This window comes from Mirounga angustirostris, unplaced genomic scaffold (genome assembly GCF_029215605.1).
Source record: "Mirounga angustirostris isolate CCGP_5_RB_7025 unplaced genomic scaffold, mMirAng1.0.hap1 SCAF_15, whole genome shotgun sequence".
Classification (NCBI taxonomy): Eukaryota; Metazoa; Chordata; class Mammalia; order Carnivora; family Phocidae; genus Mirounga; species Mirounga angustirostris.
In genome coordinates this window covers 87268617-87293002 of record NW_026991723.1, presented here as the reverse complement: position 1 = coordinate 87293002, position 24386 = coordinate 87268617, and the positions used below count along the sequence as shown (strand labels likewise).

At 54.4% G+C, this 24386-nt stretch overlaps 1 long non-coding RNA gene across 1 annotated transcript; it reads right to left on the bottom strand.

The window, feature by feature from the left end:
* Nucleotides 1-1180: 1180 nt before the first annotated feature.
* On the bottom strand, nucleotides 1181-13493 carry LOC135362677 (uncharacterized). The gene is made up of 6 exons (XR_010407625.1): nucleotides 12852-13493; nucleotides 11759-11995; nucleotides 9454-11465; nucleotides 7310-7430; nucleotides 6836-6883; nucleotides 1181-3871 (listed from the first exon to the last, which is right to left on the bottom strand). It is a non-coding gene; the product is annotated as an uncharacterized LOC135362677 (long non-coding RNA).
* Between the last annotated feature and the right edge of the window lie 10893 nt (nucleotides 13494-24386).

Sequence of the window (24386 nt, the reverse complement as noted above, 5' to 3'; positions counted from 1 at the left end):
CCCAGGTATTTTTTTTTTTTTTACAGATTTTATTTATTTATTTTTTACAGATTTTAATTAATTTATTTATTTATGTGAGAGAAAGAGAGTGAGCGAGCAAAAGAGAGAGAGAGCACGAGCGGGAGAAGGGGCAGAGGGAGAAGCAGGCTCTCCATTGAGTGGGGAGCCCCGACACAGGGCTCGATCCCAGGACCCTGGGATCATGATCTGAGCCGAAGGCAGACGTTCAACCAACTGAGCCACCCCGGCGCCCCCAAAGCTGGGTATTTAGATATACATCAAGCTCTAAAGAAAGGCAGGGAAGTGATTTCTTCCAGAGTTAAGATGGGGGTTACCAGTAAGGGGAAAAAGGGGGTATGAGCAGTAAGGGATACATGGGGAGCTTCTCAGTGCTGGTAGCAACACTCTAAGTAAATTGACATCTCCGTGTGTGTGTGTATGTGTGTGTGTGTGTGTGTGAAAGAGAGAGAGAGAGAGAGAGAGTCCATGACCTCTCTAAAAACTTTGCCTGTGCCTGTCAGACTGTTCCTTTACAACCTGCCCCTCCTCTGAAGGACCTCTAAATGTCTGCTCCTTGGAGCTCTGGCCTGGGTGCTCTCCACACACACACACACACACACACACACACACACACTGATCCCCTGCCTGGCTGGCTTCAGCCTCATCCACGCAGTGCCCACTCCTAGTCTATCCCCAGCCCTGGCTTGCCCAGCTGTCCATCGAACAGCACGAGCTTCTTAGGGCCACCAGGACTACCAAGCTGAGACCTGAGGATCCAGTACCACCAGCAAGGCAACCAGGTCAAGGAAGAGTATTCTAGGAGAGGAAACAGCATGTGCTAAGGCCCTGGGGCTGTCATGAGCCTGACCCATTCCAGGAACTCCAAGTAGCTCCTCATGGCAGAGAGGGGGACTCAAAGTAAGTGAAACTGTGCAGGGGCATGATCTGTAGGGCCACAGGGGCACAAATGCCTGTGGGCATCTGACTCTAGACCCCCCCCCCCAGTTTCCCCACAGGTACCAACTCATACAGGTCTCCTGCCTGCTCCCAAGTGGGGTTTATAAAGCCTCTGCCCCACCCTGTCGCTGCCAGAACTCCCCCCTCCTCCGTCCTTCTTCCTTCCTACCCCCATCCTCACCCTTCCTCTCCCTCTGCCCCCTTCCTCCTCCCTCTCTCCCTCCCGTGTGCACACATTACTCATCTCAACAGGGAAGACAGGACCAGCACACGTTCTTCCCACCCCATCAGCTGGCGGAGCAGACCGGACAGCCCAGGACCCTGGGAGCCAGGAAGTATGGTTGGCCTCCACATCCAGTCTGGAAGCTTCTTTCAAGGAACAGCAGGGCAGGAAAGCCCTTGTAACCTCCTGCTTTCTCCTCACACCCCTCCTCCGGGGCACCCCAGCACACCCGTCCACTTCCTGTAGGGCTCCGGCTGCTGAGGGTGGTCGAGCTCAGGCCTGGCTTTCGTCAAACACCGCCCATCCCAAAGGCCACAGGCCCGTGCGGAGGAGGAAGGGGGTCAGGAGAGGGGGTGGAATTCTCCAGATTTTCTCCCAGCCTCCGAAGGGCCTCCAGAGAGCTGGTTATATAAGGTTTCTTTAAAAAAAAAAAAATTGTGGAAAGGAAATTTTTGCAAATATTAAGGAGTGCCACTCAGGGCAAATAAGGGGGCGAACACCCTTCAACAGACAGGACAGGTCCCGAGCCCAGGAACCCCAGGCGCTCCAGGTGGGCAGGGGTGCATCATCTCGTGGCCGCTGGTTCCCCGGGCCAAGCTCGGTGCCAGGCAGGAGGAGGCGCTCGGCAAATATTTGCAGATTTAGCGAATGAAATCAAGGGAAGAGAAGCCGAAAGGAGAAGAAATAGACCAGGGTTGGGGGTGAAGGGAGGGAGCCCAAGAGAGAAGACAGGAGGGTGGCTCCTGACTGGGAGGGGGCTTGGGCGGGGGGGGGGGGGTTGCTCAGGAATCAGGAAAACTGCTGAGTAAAAACTGTCTTTGAAAAGGCCCCAGATTATTCATCTAAGTCTTCATCTCGCTAAATTTCAGTTCAAGCTGCTGCAAATATTTGAAATGAGTAATTTCTCCTGATGAAGAGAGTCTGATTTTGATTCTGCCTAATTTATTTCGAGATTTAGGGGAGCACCCAGAGGAGAGGGGTTGAGCCTGTCGTCAAGCAGCGGCCACCCCCTCTCCCCCAAGCCGCCGCCTGGTCCTGCCCTGCCCCAACGTTGTGGTTCCGGGAAGAGGGGGGTGGGCTGTGTAGCTGGAGAAGGGGAGGAGCCCCCATCAGAGGGGCAGAATCTGAGCCAGGTGGCCCCAGGCCTCTGCCACCTCCTCTGGGCCTCCAGGCCTCTGGTCCACTCCGTCCCAGCTGCCAGCTCTGCCTATCACTCCCCTCCTCAAGTACCTTCAGTGGCTCCCTAGGACCCCCAGACTAATCATCCCTGAGCCCAGATTACTTCCCGGCCCCACCTCCTTCAAGGGCTTCTCCTCCTCCTCCACTTACCCAAGTGCCCCCAGGCCCTGGCACCTTCTCACACTCCACCGGGCACGAAGCAGACCCTGTTCCTCCTACAAGGCTTGAGCCCAACGTCACTTCTTCTGCGAAACCTTCCTTGTCCCTGGGAGAGGCAGGAGTCACGTGCGGCTCCCACCCTGCAGAGCCCTGGTCCCCTATGCGACCACCGTCTGGAGGCTTCCTTGCCTGCCTAAGCAGAGTGAAGGCCAGGGCCACGAGTGTGCCCGAGAAACGTGCAGGGGCAAGAATTCATCATAAAGGCACAACTGAAGAAGGGACAAGTGTACAAATAAACACGTATTAACACAGAGCCCACCCTGAACACAGAAGCAGCCACGGGGGTCCCTGGGAGAGGTCTGGCCTCGGCACCCCTCGGGGTCCACCTATCCAGACGTGGAAAAAAAGGCCCGGCTGTGGCCCTGGGACGCAGACAACTCAGGCACCTCAGCAGCCCCTCACCCGCGTGCAGAGGGGAGAGTGTGACTGGCTCAGGGCCATCTGTCCCCACCCACCGGGAGAAGGCCCCTCAGTGGCACCCAGCAAGCAGGCAGGAAACACTGGCTGAATGAATGGGAGGCTCCCTTTGCTTCTAGCATCGGAGTAAGGCACACGGGCCCGGGGGAGGCAGGCCTGGGTCTGAATGCTGGTTTTACCACTTCTTGGCCTTGAGCCCACATCAGGCCACCAGCCTGGGCCAGGGGGCTTCCAGAGTATCTGAGGTGCCTTCTGTCCTGGGGCCCCAGGACCCCACGGCCCTACCAACCAGAATAACGGTACCCGCCATTTGTTGAGCACTCTCCTGGCACCTGGCCGGTGCCAAGGCCCTTCCCACACCATGTGACCCCTGGGGGACCACCTTTGTGGCCCCCTTTCAAAGATGAGAAAACCGAGGTCCACAGAAGCAGAGCAACAGGTCCCAGTTCAGACTGGGAAAACACACACGCGAAAAATGAAGTCAGGAGAAGTGGAAAGAGCACTGGAATGTGAGCCCAAGGGCCTGGGTCCGGGCCAGCTGTGCCCCGGCAGGGAGACCCACAGCCTTGCGGGGCCACCTGCCTCCTGTCCGCAGCGGTGAGCCCACTGCCCCCACACTCTGGATCCAGCAACAGCCTACAAGGTGGGGAAAGGGGGCAGGACGGGGCAGAGCAAGCTCAGCCAGCGGACACCATGAGTCCTGGGGCCTCGAGACAGGAAGCCGAGACAGAGGCCGAGGTGTGCGGCCAGCAGGGCTGCGGGATGAGCTCGGGGGCTCTCAGCACGCAGTAGCTCTAGCAGTGGGGACGCGGCGGGCAGGCGTGCTGAGCGAGAGCCTGGGCGCCCCACGCTAGGTGCTTTCACTTGCATTTTCTCCTGGAAAGGAAAAGCAACCCGTGGGTGGGAGCAGAGGGAGCGTCATGGGTGTCAGTTCCCCGGGGGCAGCAGGCGACAGGCTTTACCCACATGAGCCACTGAGGCACGGGTTCGTTTCAGGCTGACCGGGCCCTCCGATGTGCCAGGCTCCGTCCTGGGAGTGGGGTTCAGGGCTGAGTAAGGGCAGGGGGGCCCTACCCTCGAGGATGAGCAGTGGGAGAGGTGAGACAACAGGCATCGTTCAGGGTGGACCCAGCATCGACTCCAAGGCCGATGGGGCTGGCGGCTCAGGTAGGAGAGAGCCCGCCACCGGGACCCAGCTTCTGGGGCAGAGGGGCAAAGCCTGACCCAGAACTCCGTCCTGGCCTGGAGACACCCAGCCCGGCTGTCTCCAGTCTTCCCGGCAAGGGCTGGGCTGGGCTTAGACCCCAGAGGGGAAAGGTTTGAGCTGGGTGAGTGGGTGGGATCCCATCCCCAACCACCCGGAATCCCAGATTTCAAGAGGCATATATTGCATAAGGGGAGGAGGTGGGGTGACGAGGAAATGCCTAGTTTAAAATGCAGGTTCCCAGGGCCCATCCCCAAAGGCTCTGATTCAGTCCATCTGGGCCTAGGCCCAGGAATCTGCATTTGACCACCAGCCCAGGCGACTGTGGTACAGCAGGTCTGGTGGGGGTCACTGCCCATCACTGCATGGTGGAGAGCCTGGGAGCTCTAGGGCCTGACAAACATGAGGGTGAGTCCACCTCCATCCCTTCCTTGCTGTGTGACCTTCAGCTAACTTTCTTTCTTTAAGATTTATTTATTTATTTGAGAGACAGAGAGAATGTGAGCAGGGGGAAGGGCAGAGGGAGAGGGAAAGAGAATCCTTAAGCACACTCCCCACTGAGCATGGAGCCCGGCACAGAGCTCGATCCCAGGACCCTGAGATCATGACCGGAGCCGAAATCAAAAGTCAGACGCTTAACGCTTAACAGACTGAGCCACCCAGGTGCCCCTTCAACTTTCTCTCTGCTGGTTAGTGCCCCATGTAGCCATTAAGAGAGGCGGGTGGGTGCAGGGTTTAAAAGCTCAGGCTCGGGCGCCTGGGTGGCTCAGTCGGTTAAGTGACTGCCTTTGGCTCAGGTCATGGTCCCAGGGTCCCGGGATCGAGTCCCGCATTGGGCTCCCTGCTCAGCAGGGAGTCTGCTTCTCTCTCTGACCCTACCCCCTCTCATGCTCTCTCTCTATCTCATTCTCTCTCTCAAATAAATAAAATCTTAAAAAATAAAAAATAAATCTCTGTAATGTTTAGGGTCGTTTAGAATGGTGCTTCTGGGGGCGCCTGGGTGGCTCAGTTGGTTAAGCGACTGCCTTCGGCTGAGGTCATGATCCTGGAGTCCCAGGATCGAGTCCCGCATCGGGCTCCCTGCTCGGCAGGGAGTCTGCTTCTCCCTCTGACCCTCCCCCCTCTCATGTGCTCTCTCTCATTCTCTCTCTCTCAAATAAATAAATAAAATCTTTAAAAATATATATAAATAAATAAATAAATAAATAAAAGCTCAGGCTCCCCAATCAGACTACCTGAGCTTCTGTCCCACCTCTGCTGCTCACTGTCTGTGTGAACTTCCTTGGCCTAATTAACCCCTCTGTGCCGTAGCTCCTTCAACCGCACAGGGGAGGAAATAATAGCACCTGCCTCCCAGGACTGCTAATGGAAAATACATGAGGGCCGGCACCCACTACACACTCACTGAACTATAGCTCCTGTGCATGAAGTCTCAACTTCCCAGCAATCTCCCTGCACCTGCCTCATCCCCACAGCAGCCAGAGGGATCCTATTAAAGCCTGTGCTCCATCGGGGCACACCCCAACTGACGATCCACAATGGCCTCCTGTCTGGTAGCCCTCTTTCTCACTGTGGCCAACCGGCCCCAGCTGCTCAAAGTCCAGCCCATGTCTGCACCCTCAGCCTGCCCACCACCCGGCCCCTGGCTCACTTGCCCATCCTCTGCCAGAAACTCTCCTTGGTTTGGCTCCTTCTCATTCAGGTATCAGTCCAAATGTTGATACCTTATTGCGTGCTGACTTTTGTGTTTGATTAAAATATTTGTATTTGCTTATATCTTTCTAAAGAAACTCTGAAAGATTCTTTAAAAACTAAGAACAGTGATTATTGGGACGGGGAACCAAACAGATAGGGGTGGAGGGAGAAAGGGGCTTTTCATCTTCTGGGTTTTGAATTGCGTGAGTGGCTCTATATGTTCACCAAAAAAAAAGTGTATTTTTTTTAAAGATTTTATCTATTTATTTGAGAGAGGGCGAGTACGAGTTGGGGGGGATGGGGAGAGAGAGCAGGGAGCCCAATGCAGGGCTTGATCCCAGGACCCTGGGATCAGCACCTGAGCCAAAGGCAGACACGTAACCGACTGAGCCACCCAGGTGCCCCCCAAAAATGTATTGATAAATGGATGAATGCATTTTTTTATATGTCAGCCTTCTTAGAGAGGTTCTCCCTGACCAAACTTACTAAAGCTGCCCCTTTTCCATCACTCTTCACCCTTCACCTGCTTTATTTTTCAAATCAAAGTGTGTATTTGATTGATTATTGTGTGTCCCTCCCATTGGAACATCATCCTATGAGCACAGAGCCATGGCCCAACCCAGGGCCATGTCAGAGGTGCTTAATGGAGCCCTGTGGAAGGAGTGAAAATCATCACAGAGCTACTCCCACCTGCCTAACTGGGCACACCTCCACACACTCTCCAGGGCCTACTGATGTTACACCGAGGACTGAACCTGGCATACCATCATTGCTCAATAAACGTTTATTGAATGAATAAAAGGCCTGTTAACAGATGGATACATAACTTCCAGAGGGACAAGCAAAGCTTTTTAAGAGGAAAACTTAGAAGTATTAGGCACAGAGAAGATGCTCAAAACATGGTAGCTACTATAATTATTACCAAAGTGTAAATGACTTACCTGGGCTTATTTCTGTGAGCCGGAGGAAGAAGTGAAGCCAGGAGAACCCTGATAAGAGGGAGGAAACAATTCCAGAGACACAAAATTCTTCTTTAGAGTTTTTCTCCAATAATTGTATCATTTCCCCTTACTTTTCAAAAAGTCTCTGCTGTAAGGTCTCTGCTTGCCCACCCTCCCTGCTGTAAAATGTCCCAGACAGTTTGAGGGCCAGAGAAACTATAGTTTTGGACCAGTGGTCAGGAAGCCCACAGCTCCCCAAGAGTCCAAGGGTGCCACACCTAGGTGCTAGGGGTGGGAGAGAGCATCCCCATCCTCCAACCCCACCCACCCCAGGGCTCCTCCAACCCCTCCTCCCAGCAGCCCTGAGAGGCCACAGACGTGCAGTGGAAAGAACTCGGCCTCTGGAATCTGACAGCCCTGGATCCTGTCCCAGCTCCTGACCTCCCAGCACATTCTATGCCCCAGTCACCTTACCCACTTCTTGATATGCCTGCTTTTATTTCGTCCTCACAACATCTTTAGGAAGCAGCTGTGTTGCTGCTGAATTTCAGAGCTGGGGAGGTCGAGGCCAGAGAATCACGTTCCCTCAATTACCCTGTAAGAGTGTCCCAAGCCAGGAGTCACACCAGCCTGTCTGTGCTCCCCCTGCCACCCCTCACTGCCTTAGGCAGGTGCTCCCACTCTGTGACCCTCAGTTTCCCTATCTGTAAAATGGGGGACTGGAGGCTTCTTTTCAAATTTATTGTGAACATTTAAGAACTTGAAAAGGGACTCACGGAGGAGTCTGACCCAGGAGGGGCTCATCAAAGGTTTCCTTCCCTCCCTGTTTCACTGGGCAGCCTCGGGCAGGTCACCTCCCTGGCCTCCCGCATGAGAGGGATGAGGATGGCCAGGGGGACACAGACAGGGCTACTGGCAGGACCTGCGAGGGCCCAGGGCTCAGCAAGCGGGCCCGGGGAGGGGCTGGGGCCAGAGAGAGGGGCAAAGACCGGCCCACCTGCCCACCGGGCACACCTGGTCACCACAGAGACGTGCCCCCGCTCCCTAGCAGAGTCCCCAGGGAGCTCACAAAGGAGGGGTGGAGAAGGAGAGGAGAGCAACCCCCTCCCATCTTTTGTTTCTTCCTTGCAGTGTTGTTTTGGGGGTTTTGTTTTTTGGGGTGTGTGTGTGTGTGTGTGTGTGTGTGTGTGTGTGTGTGTGTTTTAATCCAGCCACTCTGTGGTCCTGTCCGGGACCTCCTGCCTCCTCCCACCTCCTTACTGGTGACTGTCACACGACAGACATTTTTAGTGGTGACAGCTGGCCTTGTGGAACTCGGCTCGAGTACGGGAATGGTTTTTAAAAAAAGAGTGAGCCAAACCACCGCCACTTTAAATAGCAATGCAGCAGGGAGGAGAGGCGGGCTAGCGCGTGCAGGCAGGAGCTCCGGCTGGGTTTCCACGGGGCTGGTGGAGGAAGGGCCCAGCCCAGGGGACCTCGGGGCTCATCCTTCTCACCTCTGCATTTGCCCGAGGGAGAAACTGAGGCCCCCCGGAGGGCGGAAGTCACACCCAAGATCACAGGCTTGTGAGCGGAAGGGCTGTGACTCCACCCAGGTGTGTGCGGGCGACCCACAGCACCAGGCTCTCGGCTGCGATAAGGCCCCGCCTCCCAACGCCACCTGCCCTTTCCTGAACTTGAAGAGAGCCCATCGATGGGGGTGATGGTGACTGCTTCTGAGACCAGGGCTCCCAGCTGGGGGCACCATGAGGGCAGAGGTCCCTGGGCCTGAGACAGGCCCTGTCTTTGCAGGAACTCAGGTACCATTTGCAAAGGAAAGACAGGTACGGGCTAGGATTCCAAGGGGTCCTCCTGCATCCCCTGGGCCCTCACATTTGTAGCCTATTCAGCTCCCCTCGGTCCAGTCACACACCGCGTCCTGGCCACTTCTGTTCCCATGAATTCCCTTTTGTAGCTTGAACCTGACCATCATGGGGGTACTGACACCTTGGAAATTGGCAAATGCTACAAATCAGGGCTTCTCTTCTCCTGAGAACGCTGGGGGCGATCCATTGACCAGCACACCGCTGTCCAGGCCCAGGCACCCAGTTGTACCCATGGTTTCACCAACATCATAAGCACCAACTCTGGAGTCCAAGAGACCCAGGCTTCAGCTTTGCTCCTTCTGCAATTCACTGTGTGAAGTTGGGCAGGTCATTCCACCATGCTGAGCCTCCATTAGCTCCTCCATAAAATGGGTATATAAAGGGTAGCAGGATAGACCTCACGCTGAGAATAAAGGAGGAAAGACGTGTAGAGTGCTCAGCCCAGGATGCGCCTTCATGAATGGTGGCCGTTCTTATCATCACTGAGGGGATGTGGGCTCCCCGTCCCTCCACCATCCAGCCCTCCTCCTTCTAGACTCTGCCCTTTGCTTCTGTCATCACTAACGGGCAGCTGATGCTCAGAGCAGAAGAGCACACGTGGTTGGGTCTGAGCAGGGAGGAGGGAGGACGAGGCCCCCCTTCCTTGCTCGGGACATTGCATTTCTCTTTGTGTCACCTAAGAACAAATTCCCCAAGGCTGTCCGACCTCCCCATTCCCTACGCCCTTCCCTGCTTTGTCTCCACGACACTTACCTTCAACGCTGTCGGGGTTTGATGCCCATCTCGCCCCCAGAATGTGGGCTCCATGAGGACAGAGCATTTGCTGCGACACCTGGGGTCTAGACAGATGCCAGGCACATCAGGAGTGCTCGATCCACAACCGCTGAGGCACGAATACACCCTGAGGGGGCATCTCAGCCGCCCGACAGTTTCTCCATGCCACCTGGAAAATTGTGGGTGGGGGATGTTCACAATTCGAAAGGGAAACATGAAGCAGAAGGGGAAAGAAGAAAGAATAATCCTGCATCGCAAGAGGGAACCTCGGTTTACACACTACCTCCCCACGCACCCTCCTCTACGGAGAACCCACTGCATGTATCTCTTTGGATCCTCCCAACACCCTGGGAGATGGATTTTTTATTATCTCCCCTACTCCACTTTACAGAGGACACTGAGGCCCAGAGAGGTGAATCCACTTGCCCAAGGTCACACAGCACTAAGTGTGGGAAACCCAGAACCTGTGATCTTGCTATTAACAACCTATTAAAAATCTCCAGGGGCTCCTGGCTGGCTCAGATGGTAGAGCATGTGACTCTTGATCTCAGGATCATGAGTTTGAGCCCCACACTGGGCATGAAGCCTACTTAAAAAAAAAATAAAAATAAGGAGCACCTGGTGGCTCAGTCGGTTAAGCATCTGCCTTCAGCTCAGGTCATGATCGCAGGGTCCTGGGATCGAGCCCTGTGTCTGTGGGGCTCCCTGCTCAGTGGGTAATCTGCTTCTCCCTCTCCCTCTACCCCCTCCCCACCTGTGCTCACTCTCTCAAATAAATAAACAAAATCCTTTTTAAAAAAATAAAAAATAGGGCACGTGGGTGGCTCAGTTGGTTAAGTGACTGCCTTCAGCTCAGGTCATGATCCTGGAGTCCCAGGATCGAGTCCCACGTCGGGCTCCCTGCTCAGCAGGGAGTCTGTCTCTCTCTCTGACCCTCCCCCCTCTCATGCTCTCTATCTCATGCTCTCTCTCTCAAATAAATAAATAAAATTTTAAAAAAAATAAAAAATAGGGGCACCTGGGTGGCTCAGTCGTTAAGCATCTGCCTTCAGCTCAGGTCATGGTCCCAGGGTCCTGGGATGGAGCCCCGCATTGGGCTCCCTGCTCCGCGGGAAGCCTGCTTCTCCCTCTCCCACTCCCCCTGCTTGTGTTCCCTCTCTGTCTCTCTCTCTGTCAAATAAATAAATAAATAAAATCTTTTTTAAAATTTTTAAAAATAAAAAATTTTAAATCCCCAGCCCTGCATCAGGGCAAAGAGAGAGAACCTTCTTTACCACGAGGGAGATTCAGAAATTAAACAGGCTGGTATGTGAAGCAGGGAGCTCCTCATCGCGGGAAGGATTCAAGAAGAGGCTGAGCAACACTTAGAGAGGGACAGGGGGACCGGGTTCCTGCACTGGGTGGGGGTGGGAGTGAATAGACGGACTGGAGGGCCTCAGGGTTGAGACACTTGAGTCTGGAGATCCATATCCCAGGCTGTGAGCTGTGGTGAGTGTTTCTGTAAATAACACAGTTACTCTACATTTCGAGGCTTGGAAAAGAAAAAACAATGCTAGGAAGTTAAATAAATGTATCAGCATGTCATAGTATACATTGAGAAACACATTTTTACATCACAAAATCTTTGGTTAATAATATCTAATGTTTTTAGAGTGACCGTATGCCAGACTCTAACAAATATTTTAATATATTAAATATATATTTTTAAATGTTACCTTATTTAATCCCCACAACGATCCTGGGCAGCAGGTACTCCCATGATACCTGTGGATCGGTCAGGTTTCTGCTACAACACTGCTGTGTAACAAACATCCCCACCAATCCAGAGGCTTGCCACGTCTCTCCTCCCCTCTCATAGGTCTGCAGGTCAACGGTGCTGGCTCTGCTTCCTTCTGTGGGTCGACTGGATTTAGCTGGGCCACAGGTCAAATTCAGGTCGACTCCACGGGTGTCTCCTTCTAGAACCATCCGCTCCCTGGGCCATGTGTTCTCTGCAGCACATGGTAGAAGCTTAAGCAGCCAGGCCAAAAACCCAACCATATTTCAGCCAATGCTTCTGTCACATCCACTGATATCAAATTGACCAAAGCAAGTTACGTGGCCAAGCCCTCACTTTGGCAGGCGAGGGAAACGGACCCTGCCCGCGCCAGAGGGAGGGACCGCAGCGTCACAGGGTGAAGAGCATAGATGTATAATTCCCATTACAGGAAAGAGTGAAAAGTTACGAGTAATAATGTCCAATCTGCCCCCAACAGGTTTCACAGGTGAGAACTCAGGGCCTCACCTGAGGACACAAGTGACCCAAGGTGACGCAGCTGGCTATTGTGATTTCCCCCGGGATTCTGGCCCAGGATGTCTGACGTCAAAGCTGCTCTGGCCCACAGCTCGTCAGGCAATCCTGGTACATAAGTGGGGTTCAGGAAACGATGGGTTTGTTATCCAAGTGCACACTTCAAACAGGTGCGGTTTATTGCACGTCCGTTATATTCAATGAAACGCTGACGTTATTTCTTAAAAGAAACTTTTTAAAAAAGGAAAAAACAACAGTCAGTAAATGAAATGTTGGTACCTGGGACAAGACTTGATTCTGAAGAATATCAGCAAAGGGCTGGCGCTCGGCATCCCCGGGGAGAACCTGGCAGGCTCCAGGGACCTCCGTGGGGGGCCGGCCATGGAGAGGGGAGGTCAGGCCTACACGGTGTGGCTGCCCTGGGAGATTTCAGCAGGAGGCCTGGCTCTCCTCAAGAACCAAAGGCTGAGAGAGAGAGAGATTGGCCAGCCTGAAGATGCAGCAGCGGGGTGGAAGGGGAGAGGCAGATTCAGTGCTCCCTGGGGCCTACGCCGATTACCCCTCACACGGAGGCAAAGCGGGTGATGCCCCCGAGCCAGCCAGTGAGCACAGGAGGTCTATGGGATTCAGGGGAGAGGGTCAAGGCTCCAAGGTCAGCTCCAATATGACATCCGCCCTTTCATCTTTTGGTTTGCAGAAGTGATGGGGTGGGGGGTGGAAGGGAATAATGGGGTTCCAGCCCTGGGCCCCTGGGGCCCTTTGCTTTGTGACCCAAAATTCAAGTTACGTGATGTCTCCGAGCCTCAGCTTCCAACCAATTTATTTTTTAAAAGGTGTGGGGGGAGCCCTGGGTGGCTCAGTCGGTTAAGCATCCAAGTCCGGATTTCGGCTCAGGTCATGATCTCAGGGTTTCAAGATTGAGCCCCATGCTGGGCTCTGCAATGGGCGTGGAGTCTGCTTGGGATTCTCTCCCTCTCCCTCTGCCCCTCCCCACCTCTCTCTTTCTCTCTCCCTCCCTCTCAAAAAAAAAAAAAAAAAGGCGGGGGGAGATGTTCAATAAAAGGTAAGACTCGAGTATCTGCCCTACCTTCCTAGACGCCGTACCCCCTGGTGCCCAAACACACAGCAGGAACATCCCAACTAATGGGCGAAGAAGGAGTGACAGCATCATGCTATCCCCACCGGGCAGCCTGTCGTGAATTCATGCGCTCAGGTCGTGATGGGCGACTGGCTGCTGACCTCCCAAAAAAAGAGAAAGCAGAGGGTATTGTGCCTGGTGAGGAAACACCCCACACCCGTGAAGTTGTCGAACCAGAACCAGCGAGCCCGAACCAGGACAAGCCTCTAGACCCAAATGGCAGCTCACGGGAAATGCAGGGAGCACAGGCACGGTCAGAAAACACAGTGGGGACCCAGCCAGCCAAGTCCAGCCCGAGGGAGACTCTCCGGGACAAATCAATTGCAAGGAAAACAACACGGGGTCGAGGAGCCTATTTAAGAAGCGATTTAAAACACTTACCGATCTCCATGTGTGGCCCTTAATTTAGATTCTGGTTCAAATACAAATCATTCTCTAGGAATGCATGTTGTATATATGTCATATAATATGCAATTACATATAAAATACATAAAAACAATTATAGATTAAATGTCTAGCATATGAATACGCTAAATACTATCTGAAAAAGATATGTGTTTATGTTTTAAATATAAACAGAGGCCACTGGAAATTTGATGACACCACCAATGGTGTGTGAAATATATTTACACTTAAAAGAAATGCAATGATATTGATTGGGGTTTGGGAGCTATTATAGCTACGTGTTACATTTTGAAAGGCCTTGATTTCTCGAGCTGCATACTGACGTATCTCCAGATTAAAAAAACATAACGGCTGGGAGTTGCTTCAAAGTAAATCAGAATGGGGATGGGAAGCACTGGGGACAGAGGTGAAGGGATCTGACTGGGAGTGAGTGTTGGCGCCCCTAGGTGACGGGCACCCATGTTCATTATACTCTTCTCTCCGATTCTGGTAAGTGCTTGGAAAGTTACATCATGAGAAGGTGCAAGTTCCCACCATTAAGGGGCACCTGGGTGGCTCAGTTGGTTAAGTCTCTGCCTTCGGCTCAGGTCATGATCTGAGTCCTGGGATCGAGTCCCACATCGGGCTCCCTGCTCAGTGCGGAGTCTGCTTCTCCCTCTCCCTCTGCCCCTCCCCCTTCTTGTGCTCTGTCTCTCTCTCTCTTTCTCAATCTAATTTAATCAAATCTCAATTTAAATCTTTTAAAAAATAAAAATAAATGTAGGGCACCTGGGTGGCTCAGTTGGTTAAGCGACTGCCTTCGGCTCAGGTCATGATCCTGGAGTCCCTGGATCGAGTGCCGCATCGGGCTCCCTGCTCGGCAGGGAGCCTGCTTCTCCCTCTGACCCTCCTCCCTCTCATGCTGTCTCTCATTCTCTCTCTCTCAAATAAATAAAATCTTAAAAAAATTTTTAAAAAATAAATGTAGAAAGGGTTTTTTTTTCTCCTGATTTTTTTATGGTGGTAAAATACACATCACATCACATTGGCCATCCTGACCATTCTTAAGTGCACAGGCAGTGGCGGCATGAGGACATTCACACCGTCCGTCCCCAGAACTCTTTTCTGCTTGCAAAACTGCAATTCTGTCTCCGTTAACCCCCGGCAACTGCCCTTCTGCCTCCGACCTCTAGGAACCTGATGACCCTCGGTAGCCCACACCAGTGGGATCACACAGGATTGGTTCTTTCGTGACTGGCTTACCTCACTTAGCATCACGTCCTCAGGGCTCATCTCGAGGAGGCAGTGAGAGTCAGAATCACCTCCCTTTTGAAGGCTGACTAATATTCCGTCGTACGGATAGACATACCACGTTGCGCTTGTCTGTTTCTCCACTGGGGGACTGTTTCCACATTTTGTGGGCTGTTTCCGCATCTTGACTCTTATGAGACATGCTGCCGCGAACCTGGAGGACCAGGCATCCGTCTTGTCTATGTTTGTCTGAGATCACTGCAGCGGCTGTCCTTTCCAAATCAGAAGTGGGAGCTCAGGACCCACTGTTCCCACCACATTCAAAATAAAATACATCGAGCACTCAAGGTCAGGCGCTGTGCTGGATACACGGATACCACACTGAGCCAGATGGATGTCCTTGACCGTGGTGGCCTTCAGGGCTGGGGGACAGGGCCAGCGCAGCCTCCACTTTCTGGGGCTCTGGCAGGAAGGGGAGCTGAAAAAGGGGACAGGGCTCATCAAAGGGTATCAAGTTCACCAGCCAAGCAGAGGGCAAGGGCAGAACCATCAGGGGTCACCTCTGCTTTAATAGAAGCTAAGCCCGCAAGCAAACTTCTGGGGTGAGCTGGGGTGTCTCCCTCTCCTCATTGTTCTACTCAGTGCCCAGGAAACATGGTGGTTCTTGAAGTGGTAAGGGCTTCTCTTCAGAACCCAGGAAAGCTCGGGCAGTGCCTTCCCTGCACTCACTGTGAGCCCCCGCATGCCAAGACCTGCGTTTCAGATTTCTGCTCTCAGGGGGCTCTCTGGGAAGAGCCAGACACACCGATGGCAGGGCAACAAAGAGTGCCACGATGAGTGAGTGCAGGCCCAGAAAGGGCCCCAATCTCCACTGAAAGGGGGGACCTGGGCCTCCAGGGACTCAGAAGGGAGGGTGGCCCCGGTTCAGTGTGAGTCTGAGCCCCCAGAAGAGAGGCTGGGGGGGGGGGGCAGGGCCAGAGAAGGAAGAGCCTGTTAGCAAAGGAGAAGAGTCTGGATTTCACCCAGGGGCAATAGAGAGCCATTGAAGACTGTTCGATAATGCCCTCAAAGTTTCCATCACTCTGGCTGCTAGGGTGAACATGGGAGATGGGAGAGGGCAGGCTGGGGGAGGGCAGAGAGGTCGGAGGGTCCCACAGCCATCAGGCAGTGTCTCCATCCCCGTCCTGGGAACTGCCTGCAGGGCTAGCCCCCACCCCCCACACACCCCGGAAACTCCAGAATTCTCCAGGGCTTCGTCTTTGGCCTCCACCCCCACCTCCTGCCAAGGTGATCAGGAGGACATGGCTGAAAACGCAGAGCCCCAGAAGAACCCACATGGGCCTGAGTGGTTAAGAACTTGGGACAGAAGTCAGAGAGACCTGCTGGCCCCTTAGTGTTTGCGAAGCCTCGAGAAGGTTGCCACCACTCTGGGCCTCAGTTTGCTCACCTGTTAAATGGAAATATGCACACTTTTCCCCTACAGGGAGGTGAAGAGATCCAATGAGAAATAAGCACCAAGTGCTAGCACAGTGCTTGCTGGATAAATGTTGGTGACTGATTATCAGTAGTAGTACTGAGTATTACCATTCCATATGGCCCAACAGTCCCTAAAAGCCCAACCCTTCCCCTCCCCACCCCCAGCAGCAGGGTTCAAGCGTTCCTGGTCTTCTCTACCCGCCTTTTTCTGATTACTTGTGCTCTTAGTCTCTAACAGGTGAAATCCTGCCTGTGCCTCAAAGCCCTGCACAAAAGTCACCTCCTCTGGAAAGCCTGCCGGGATTCCCCCTCCCCCACAATGCAGGAAATTCTCTCACCTCTGTGGCAGCTCCTGGCTTCCCATGCCATGAAATCTTGTGTCACCTTGTCACCTGTTCCTTCCAACTGGGAGGGCTGGTATGGAACAAGAGTTGAGCAAACATGGGATGGAAGGGTGGAAGATGGACAGACAAATGGGTGAAACATGTTTTCTGCATCAGTTAGAGCTAGTTTCGGGAATAGAAACCCAACTCAAACTGCCAAAGCAGATAGGCGGGCTCAGGCAAGGCTGGATCCAGGTGTTCAAATGATATCATTTCTTTTTCTCTCTCTTGGCCCTGCTCTCTACTGTGCTGTCTTCATCTTTGCCCAGACTGTCCATGTGGTTGACCCTGGCAATCCTGGCCTTATATCCTAGGAGACTAGACTGCCAGCAGAAAGAGAGCCTCACCTTCCCAGGACTGCCTTGCCCTGGCAGGCCTTGGGTCACAGGATGGCACCCACCAAGCCCTCTGGCCAGGAGGATGGCCAGGCCAGGATCACATGCTCGTCCCCAACAGAGGATGGGGGAACCATGTGACCTAGAGAACTGACGGGCAGGGCGGGATACTAGGCAGGTAAAAAATACAGCTCACTCTCCCCCCCCACACACACAATGTTCCCAGTCTCACGCCCCGGGGGCAGACCTGCAGGCTCCTTTTGGGGAATGTGAAGGGTAGACAGGGGGCCCTCTTCAGAGAACTCAGCCCCAAAGAGGAAAGCAACAAGTAAACACATCACCAGGAGCCACACTTCCATCAGAGCCAAAGCAGATGGCCCACAGAAGGTGTCCGCGGAGGAGGCTGGCCCCTCGGCCCGGGGCGGTAGTCAAGGAGGGCTGTCCGGAAGAGGAGATGCCATGGCCTTGCCTCCCAGCCCTCCTCCCCCAGGAATACCTGCCCCCCCCCCCCGGGCAGCACCCCAGATCCAGAGAGAGAAGGCCTGACTTGGCCCTGATTCTGGAGGAGGGTTTCGGTGGGCGCACGAGGGAAGGACGTCGCACACAGCCCACAGTGCGTGCTCGGGGCAGTAACGACTGGAGTCAGAGGCCACACAAACATTCCAAAGCAGCTCTCCCTTCTTCCTCCCTCCCAAGAACAAGGGCAGGACAGTGACAACAAGAAATGCCCCGGATTGGGCACGATGCAGGCCCCATGCAACGCTGGGACACGGCTGATGTCATCTCTATCTTACAGACAAGGACCCGAGGATCAGAGAAGGAGCGTCACCCGCACAGTGCCAAACACTAAGACTGAGCTGGGACTGGACCCCAGGTCTGGGTGTTCGCAGAGCTGTGTCCCCAACACTTTGCTGCTTCCTTCCACTCTAGAGCAATGGTCCCCACACTCGGATGCCTGGCACCTCTGCCTGGAGCTGCTGAAAATCCCATCTTCCTGGGCCCCTCCTCAGACCCTCTGCAGCAGGGTCTCGGGCCCGGGGAATCTGCAGTAAACACGCTCCCGGAGATTCCAACACAGCCAGACCTACAGGCATCTGGGAACACCATTTGGTTTCCAGAAGATCAGCCCAGAAATCCCACCAAAGGGGCGAGGATTCAGGTGCAGATAATTCCCATTCCTCAGAAGCCCAAGAGTCCCACTGGGGAAGGGACCCCGGAGGTGAGGGACAAGTGCCACCCTTGTCCTTCCCTGCCCCTCCTCGTGGCCCCACATACCCTAAGTTTTTAACTAAGATATTCCAGTCCTTCCCCCTGTTCAAACACAAATGTACAGTCCCCAACAGGACTGGGGCGGGGGGCAGGGGGTCCTCCTGCCAACACTTTCTGTGTGTTCCAATCTCTTCATGGAAGAAGAGGCCCCCAAGCCTCTAGAGAGATTTTCCCCTGCCTTCTGAATTGCATTTGTGAAGGGGTAATTGATTTGCTTCCGCATTCTTTATTAATCAAAGACTAACCACAGCCAGCCAAGCCTCTGATCTAAGGAGTGGGGCCACACCGAGAGGGTGCCATCCTTACCCAGAGCACAGACACCCACCACTTCTGATGGGGCATGGAGCCTTCATTCCTGCTGAGCTTCCTTAAGTGTCCAGAACACTCCCCCGAAGTTGAAGGGCCCAGCACACCAGGTAGGAAGCTGGGGTTACTGGCAGGGAGGACAGATGAGTTGGCCAAGAACAATTTGCCAAGGTTACCGTGGAAGCAAAGCCCAGGTGCTGTCAGCCTTGAGATCTGGGCTTCCTGCTTTTCTCTTAGATGTGACCAGAGCCTGAGAGCATGTCCCCTGGAGTCTCTTGGCTGCGGTACCAGAGCAGTGAAAACAAGGCCAGCAACCCAGTTAGAGCTCGATTTCAACAACAGAGCTGCCAACAGGGCTGCCCTTACCCCAGGCAACTCATGGGGCCTGAGGACCTCCTGCTTCTGCCACATCTGGGATTGCGGGGGGTGGGGGTGGGGGTGGGGGTTGGAAATGACCCATCCTGATTTCCCACGGCTGGCTCCTGAGAGTTGAAGAGACTGAGGAAGAAAAGGCTTTTCTTGGATCTCACACAGAGGCTCACTCGGCAGAAATTTGCCAAGGGCCTCAGTTTCCCCTCTAAGTAACAAGGATGCCAAACCTTCCCTCATTCCCCATCTCCCTGCCTGGCTCCTGGGACAGCCCAGGACAGCATGGGGCCTACTCTTGCTGCAACCCTGCCCTGGGATGCCCCCTGCCCCTAGGGACAAGCCAGTATCCAGAAATAGGAGGGGGTGGGGGGCTGAGTCCTGGCCCTGCCACTGAGCCCCAGTCAAGCTTGCGGTAGCCATCCTGCCCAAGAAAGTCACACATTCGAGATCAAACAGACACTCCTCTCCACAGTTCCAGCTCCTTTAGATACCCACACGTGCCTCACCACCTCTCACACTGGCCCCTTCCCCACTGTTCTCTGCCTTCCAGACCCCCCTCTCGTGCTTCTCCAAAAGCCCCAAGTCCCCTCCGACCCCAGGGCCTTCCCCCATGCTGTTCCCTCTGTCTGGAACTCCTTCCTGCTCCTGATCTGCCCAGCTCCTCTGACAGCCTTGCCCAGGTATGGACCCCTGTGCCGCCCCCCGCCCCGACTCTGTTAGAGACACCTGATGTGTTATTGATGGTTGAATGTCTCTGATTCCCCTCTGCACCCACCCTGACCGTTAGCACTGTGTATCCACAGGGCCAGACACACAGCTGACAGTACGTGCTTGGCCAACGGAGAATGGAAAGGTGTCCGCAAGATCACGGGTTTTAAAGCAGGGCCGGGAGCGGGGGGAGGTGGAGGGGGGAAGGTGGTGGGGCGGGGGATCCGACGCCGCCGGGGGCTGACGGTACTAAGTGGAGAGTGGGTGAGTCAAGGCTGGGGCAGGCGCCCGGCCCCGCCCCTTAAAGGGCCCTGGAGAACGCGACGGAGCCGTCCCAGGGTCCCTGGGGTCGTGAGGTTTAATCCAAAGGGCCCTCCGCGAACCAGGACCCCACCCAGGAGGGGCACCTGCGCTCCTCGCCAACAGCGCACCCGCTGCTACGCGCACGTCCGCGTCCGCGGTGGCGCGCCCCTGGCCGAGGGCCTGGACTACAACTCCCATGATGCTGCGCTCCGCGGCAGGCCCGGGCGGAGCGATCCCCGAAGGCACCGCCCCTCGCGGCCTTCTGGGAGCTGTAGTTCCCCCTGGAGGGGCGCGGCAGGGGGACTGGGGCGACTAGGCTTTCTCTCCCGGAGGGAAATGCGGAGGCTATGCGGCCCGCGAGGAGGGAGAGGCTGAGGGCACTGGCTGCCTGCTGGCCCGGCTGAGGCTCCCTTCACTCCAGGAGCTGTCTCTCCCAGCATTGTTTCATAACAAGAACAGCGACTCAGTTTCATGAGCGCCTACTATGTGCTGGGCCCAGTGCTAATCTCTTGGAGGACAGAGGAAGACAGACATGGTCCCCGTCTTTGCCGGCGCACAATCCAGGCAGGGAGACAGACGCGGGACATTTAATTGCACAAATACTTAATTACTTGTGCTGGGTCCAGAGGAGTACAGCATGAAGCTGTAATAGCAGGAGCGACAGGGAGGGTGGTGGTAACTATTTTCCCAGCCAAAGACGGATGCAAAGAGAAGACAATGGACTGGAATCTTTGAAATTCAAAGGGTGAATTTGATGGGTAGGGTGAGAAAATCCAGACCTATCCCTGCCAACTCTTCATTATCCCCAAGAAGAAATTGTCCCAGAGAGATGAGGGGACTTGCCTTCACACACATGCCTCTCACCCAGCAGTGGGTGAGAGGAAGAGTTCCAGATGCAAAGACATCCAATGCCCAGAGTCCTCCCTCAATGTGGCAGAGCCCAGCCCTTACCCTGGCGAAGGTCTTTACCTCCCTGAGCCTGTTTCCCCAGCAGTGAACCTCATCGGGTAATTCTAGCAGAAAAACCAAAGATGATGGATATGCAACCAACATTTTACAAGCAGGAGAGGTGCCAGGGTGAGTCACTTTCCGTTCTGTGCCCCAATGCGATGCCGTGGGACAGCCAGGAGCCATCTGTGGACTGCTGCCGGGTGCCAGCCGGGGGACAGGCTGCCAGGGCTGGAGGTTCGCAAAGGAGAGAGACCCTAGGGGCTGGAAGCCCTTCTCTGAGGAGTTGGAGTTTAATCTGAGCCCTGAGGATGAGGACAACCCAGTCAAGTCTCCGAGGCAAGCATGGAGTATGTCTCCCCCGGTGACACGTTGCAGGTGCTTAGGTTAAACAGCAGAGCTTCAGTGCAAATCTGACCATGTCACCCATCCTGTGAAGTCATCCATGGCTCCCAGCAGCCATCCAGATGACATCCACAGCCCTTAGCCTGACCCTTGGCCATTCCTTGGCTTTCTGTTTCAGAATTCACCAAGCCCTTCCCCCCAAGGGGCCTTGGCAGGCCTTTGGCCAAAGCTAAAGATTGGCAACCCAAAAGGCATTTTAATGCCTTCTCCCTTTCTTCCCTCCACTATAGAGACAAGCAAAATTTAAAAACTCCATTTTCTCAGCCTCTCTTGAAGTTCAAGGTAGCCATGAATCCTGGTTCCAGCCAATGAGATAGAACAGAAGCCCATAGGGAGTGATCCCCTTTTTGAATAAAGAGATGGAGTCTGGCAGGCAAAGTCCTTTTCATCCTTTGCTCTTTGGCCTCTTGCTCTTTCCCTTCTTTCTGCCTGGAACACAGACACAAGGCAGGGAGGTTTAGCAGCCATGTTATTGTTATGAGGTAACAATGTGAGACTTCCACGCTGAGGTTAGTGAAAAGGAAGACAGAAAGAGCCAGGGTGCCTGGTGGCATCTGTAAGTCACTGCACACATCCCTTAGGGCTCACCTCGGCTAACTGCTGTCTAAGTCAAAATCCCTTGTCTGTTTAGGCTGCTGTAGTAGAATTTATCTGCAATGAACATGATGCTGATGATACACAGCATTGCCTGAGTGACCCCTGCTTTGCGCCTATCTTATTAGTCTCCTTGAAGCTAATTGTACTCCAGTCTGTATGCTAGCCTCTTTTGATTCTTTGACCAGGCTGAACTCATTCCTGCCTCAGGATCTTTGCACTGCCCCCATCTACTCGAGGCTGGCTCCTTCCATCATTGAGGGCTCAACTGAAGTGCCACCTTCAAAAGGCCCTCTCTGCCCACTGCACAATCTGAGGGAGTCTCCCCAGACACCTCTATCGCGGGACCCTGCCTATTTTTACCACCATTCCTTATTGCTAGCTGATACTCTCTGGTCATATTCATTTCTTCATTTGCTTATTATACAGAATGTGAGCTTCATGGGAGGGGGTCGGGATTTCTGCCTGTATTGCTTGCCCCTGCATCCCAGGGGCCTGGTGCCTAGTAGGCATTCACTAAAGGTTGGTTGGATTCATTAATTAGTCAATGCTGCGGTCTCTGCCTGATGTGCTGTCTGTCCCTCTTCGCTTGGGAACTCCCCTTCCTTAGAGCCGCCTCCTCCCAGGAAAGCCTTGCTGGTACTCCCGGACGTGGACCGGGTCAGGGCTGGTTCCCGCGCCCGTGACTTTCACTGTCTCTCCTCCTCTGCCCTTTCACTCACGATTGCAGGGTAGTGACAACTTCATCTGTTAGATGTCATCTCCCGCTCCAGGACGTGAGGTCCGAGAGGGCACAAACCGTCTTCTTCCCTGTTCCATGGCCAATGCCTGGCACAGGTGGATGTGTTTGTCGAATGAATGAATGACAGGATTGCTTGCTGACTGTGTGCCAAGCACAGGGCAAGGGGCTACTTCGGGGACTTGGTTCGCCGTCCCAGCCTCCAAGATCTTGGTCTTGAGAGCGGGGATCACTTAAGTCCCATCCACCCCCCGCCCCGCACCCCCTGCTACAGGTAAAACTAAATCAAAGCAGCATGCCCGGTTCAGATCCACCTTGTTCTGAACAAAGGGGCAGCTGGTACTTCTGCCCAGACAGGCGCCTGCATCAGCAACGCTAAGCAGACCCAGCCTGGCTGCACAGCCCAAGGGGCTTCAGGACTGTTCCTCAACAAGATTTTTGCCCCTTCCCTCCACCCCTTCCTCCTTCCTCACCCTCGCCCCCAAATAGCAGCACAAACCCTCAGCCCTCGCGTGGAATTTTTCATCTTCAAAGCACTTTTATAAACATGAGCTCATTAGTGTCTTCTGAGTCATAGCGCCAGAGTTTACCGACAAAAACAAGTTTTTCCCATAGAGCAAATGCGGCGCCACAGCCAAGATCACTGTGTCTCAGAAGAAAAAGGAAGAAGGAAGGAGAGACATGCTGCCTCTGGCTAGAACCAGCCCAGCCGAGCGCTGGGCCCCAGTGTCAGCTTCAAGAACCAGCAGAGCTCAGGGCACGTGTCCCCCCACCCCGCCTAAAGCCCGAGACCCCCCCTCCGCCCCCCAGGAGGAGTAAGTGAGGGTGAGTGCCCCCCAACAGCCCGACCCTTCTTCCCGCATCTCCCTCCTGCCCGACATCTGCCTCCCCACCTCCCACCCCATGCCCTCCCCACGCACACAGCCCCAGCCCAGCGAGCAGGTGACCACTGCGTCCCCATAAAGGAGCAGTGGCATCAGCCATCTGGTCCGGCGGGCGGCTGCTTTGGGAGTGACGGACCAGGGTTCGAATCCCAGATCTTCCACTCACGCACTCAGGGACCCTGGGTGAGCCACTGAGGCTCCATTTCCCCCTGGGAAGAACGGGGCCATGTTGGCATCATCTCTCTCAGGGTGGGTTGTGAAAGGTCTGCAAGATGGTGTGGGACAAGCACCTGTTCTCAGCAGAGGGTGCAGTTTCCAACCTGGCAGGCTCTAGGGCTCACAGAGGGGCTTCCGAGGCAAAGCCTGCCACATCGAAGCCTACCACAGAAGTGGGGGCTGTCGCCTGCTCCCTGAGAGAGGGCCTGGTCTGGGCCACCACTGCCTCCACACCCCACATCAGCTCATTTACGGGGGAGGCATTTGGATGAAGGCCCCGAAAACAACCCATAAACCACCACCAAAGCTAGACTGGCTCATGGGGAAAGTCCTGGGAATACAGCAGTCTAGACACTCGTCCTCTTTGTCCCAGCATATGCGGATGAGTCCTACTGTGCACCAGGACACCGCCTCCAAGGCTGGTAAAAGCGCTGAGGGCCTCTGCAGAACACACACCTGCTTCCTGCTTCGTACTACAGCGGGAGGTCGGGATGTATGAGGCCCTCAAATGTGGGCTCCTTGAGAACAGAGACCCTATTTTCCGACTGGGTGTCCGGTTCACCCTCTCTTCCCTCCTAACAGAAACTTGCTTCTCAAGTAGGCAAATACGCTCAGATAAAATATTCACCTCCCAGCATCCTTTGTAGGAATGAGGAGTCTCCTGCTGGGAACGTGCTGGGAACGTCCGGGAAATCAGTTGTTTCTCTGCTAAAAAAGAGAAAATCGTCTGGCAGGGGCCTTTTGTTCTTTGCCCTTCACTTTTCCCCAATCTTCGTCCTAATTTTCTTGCCTGGAATGCTGTCATGATTCCTGGAGGTGAAGCAGCCATTTTGTGCCATAAGGATGAAAGCCCCATGCTAGGGGTGGTGGAGCAGGAAGCCGGAAGAACATCTCGAGAGGCTGCCCCAGGTCTA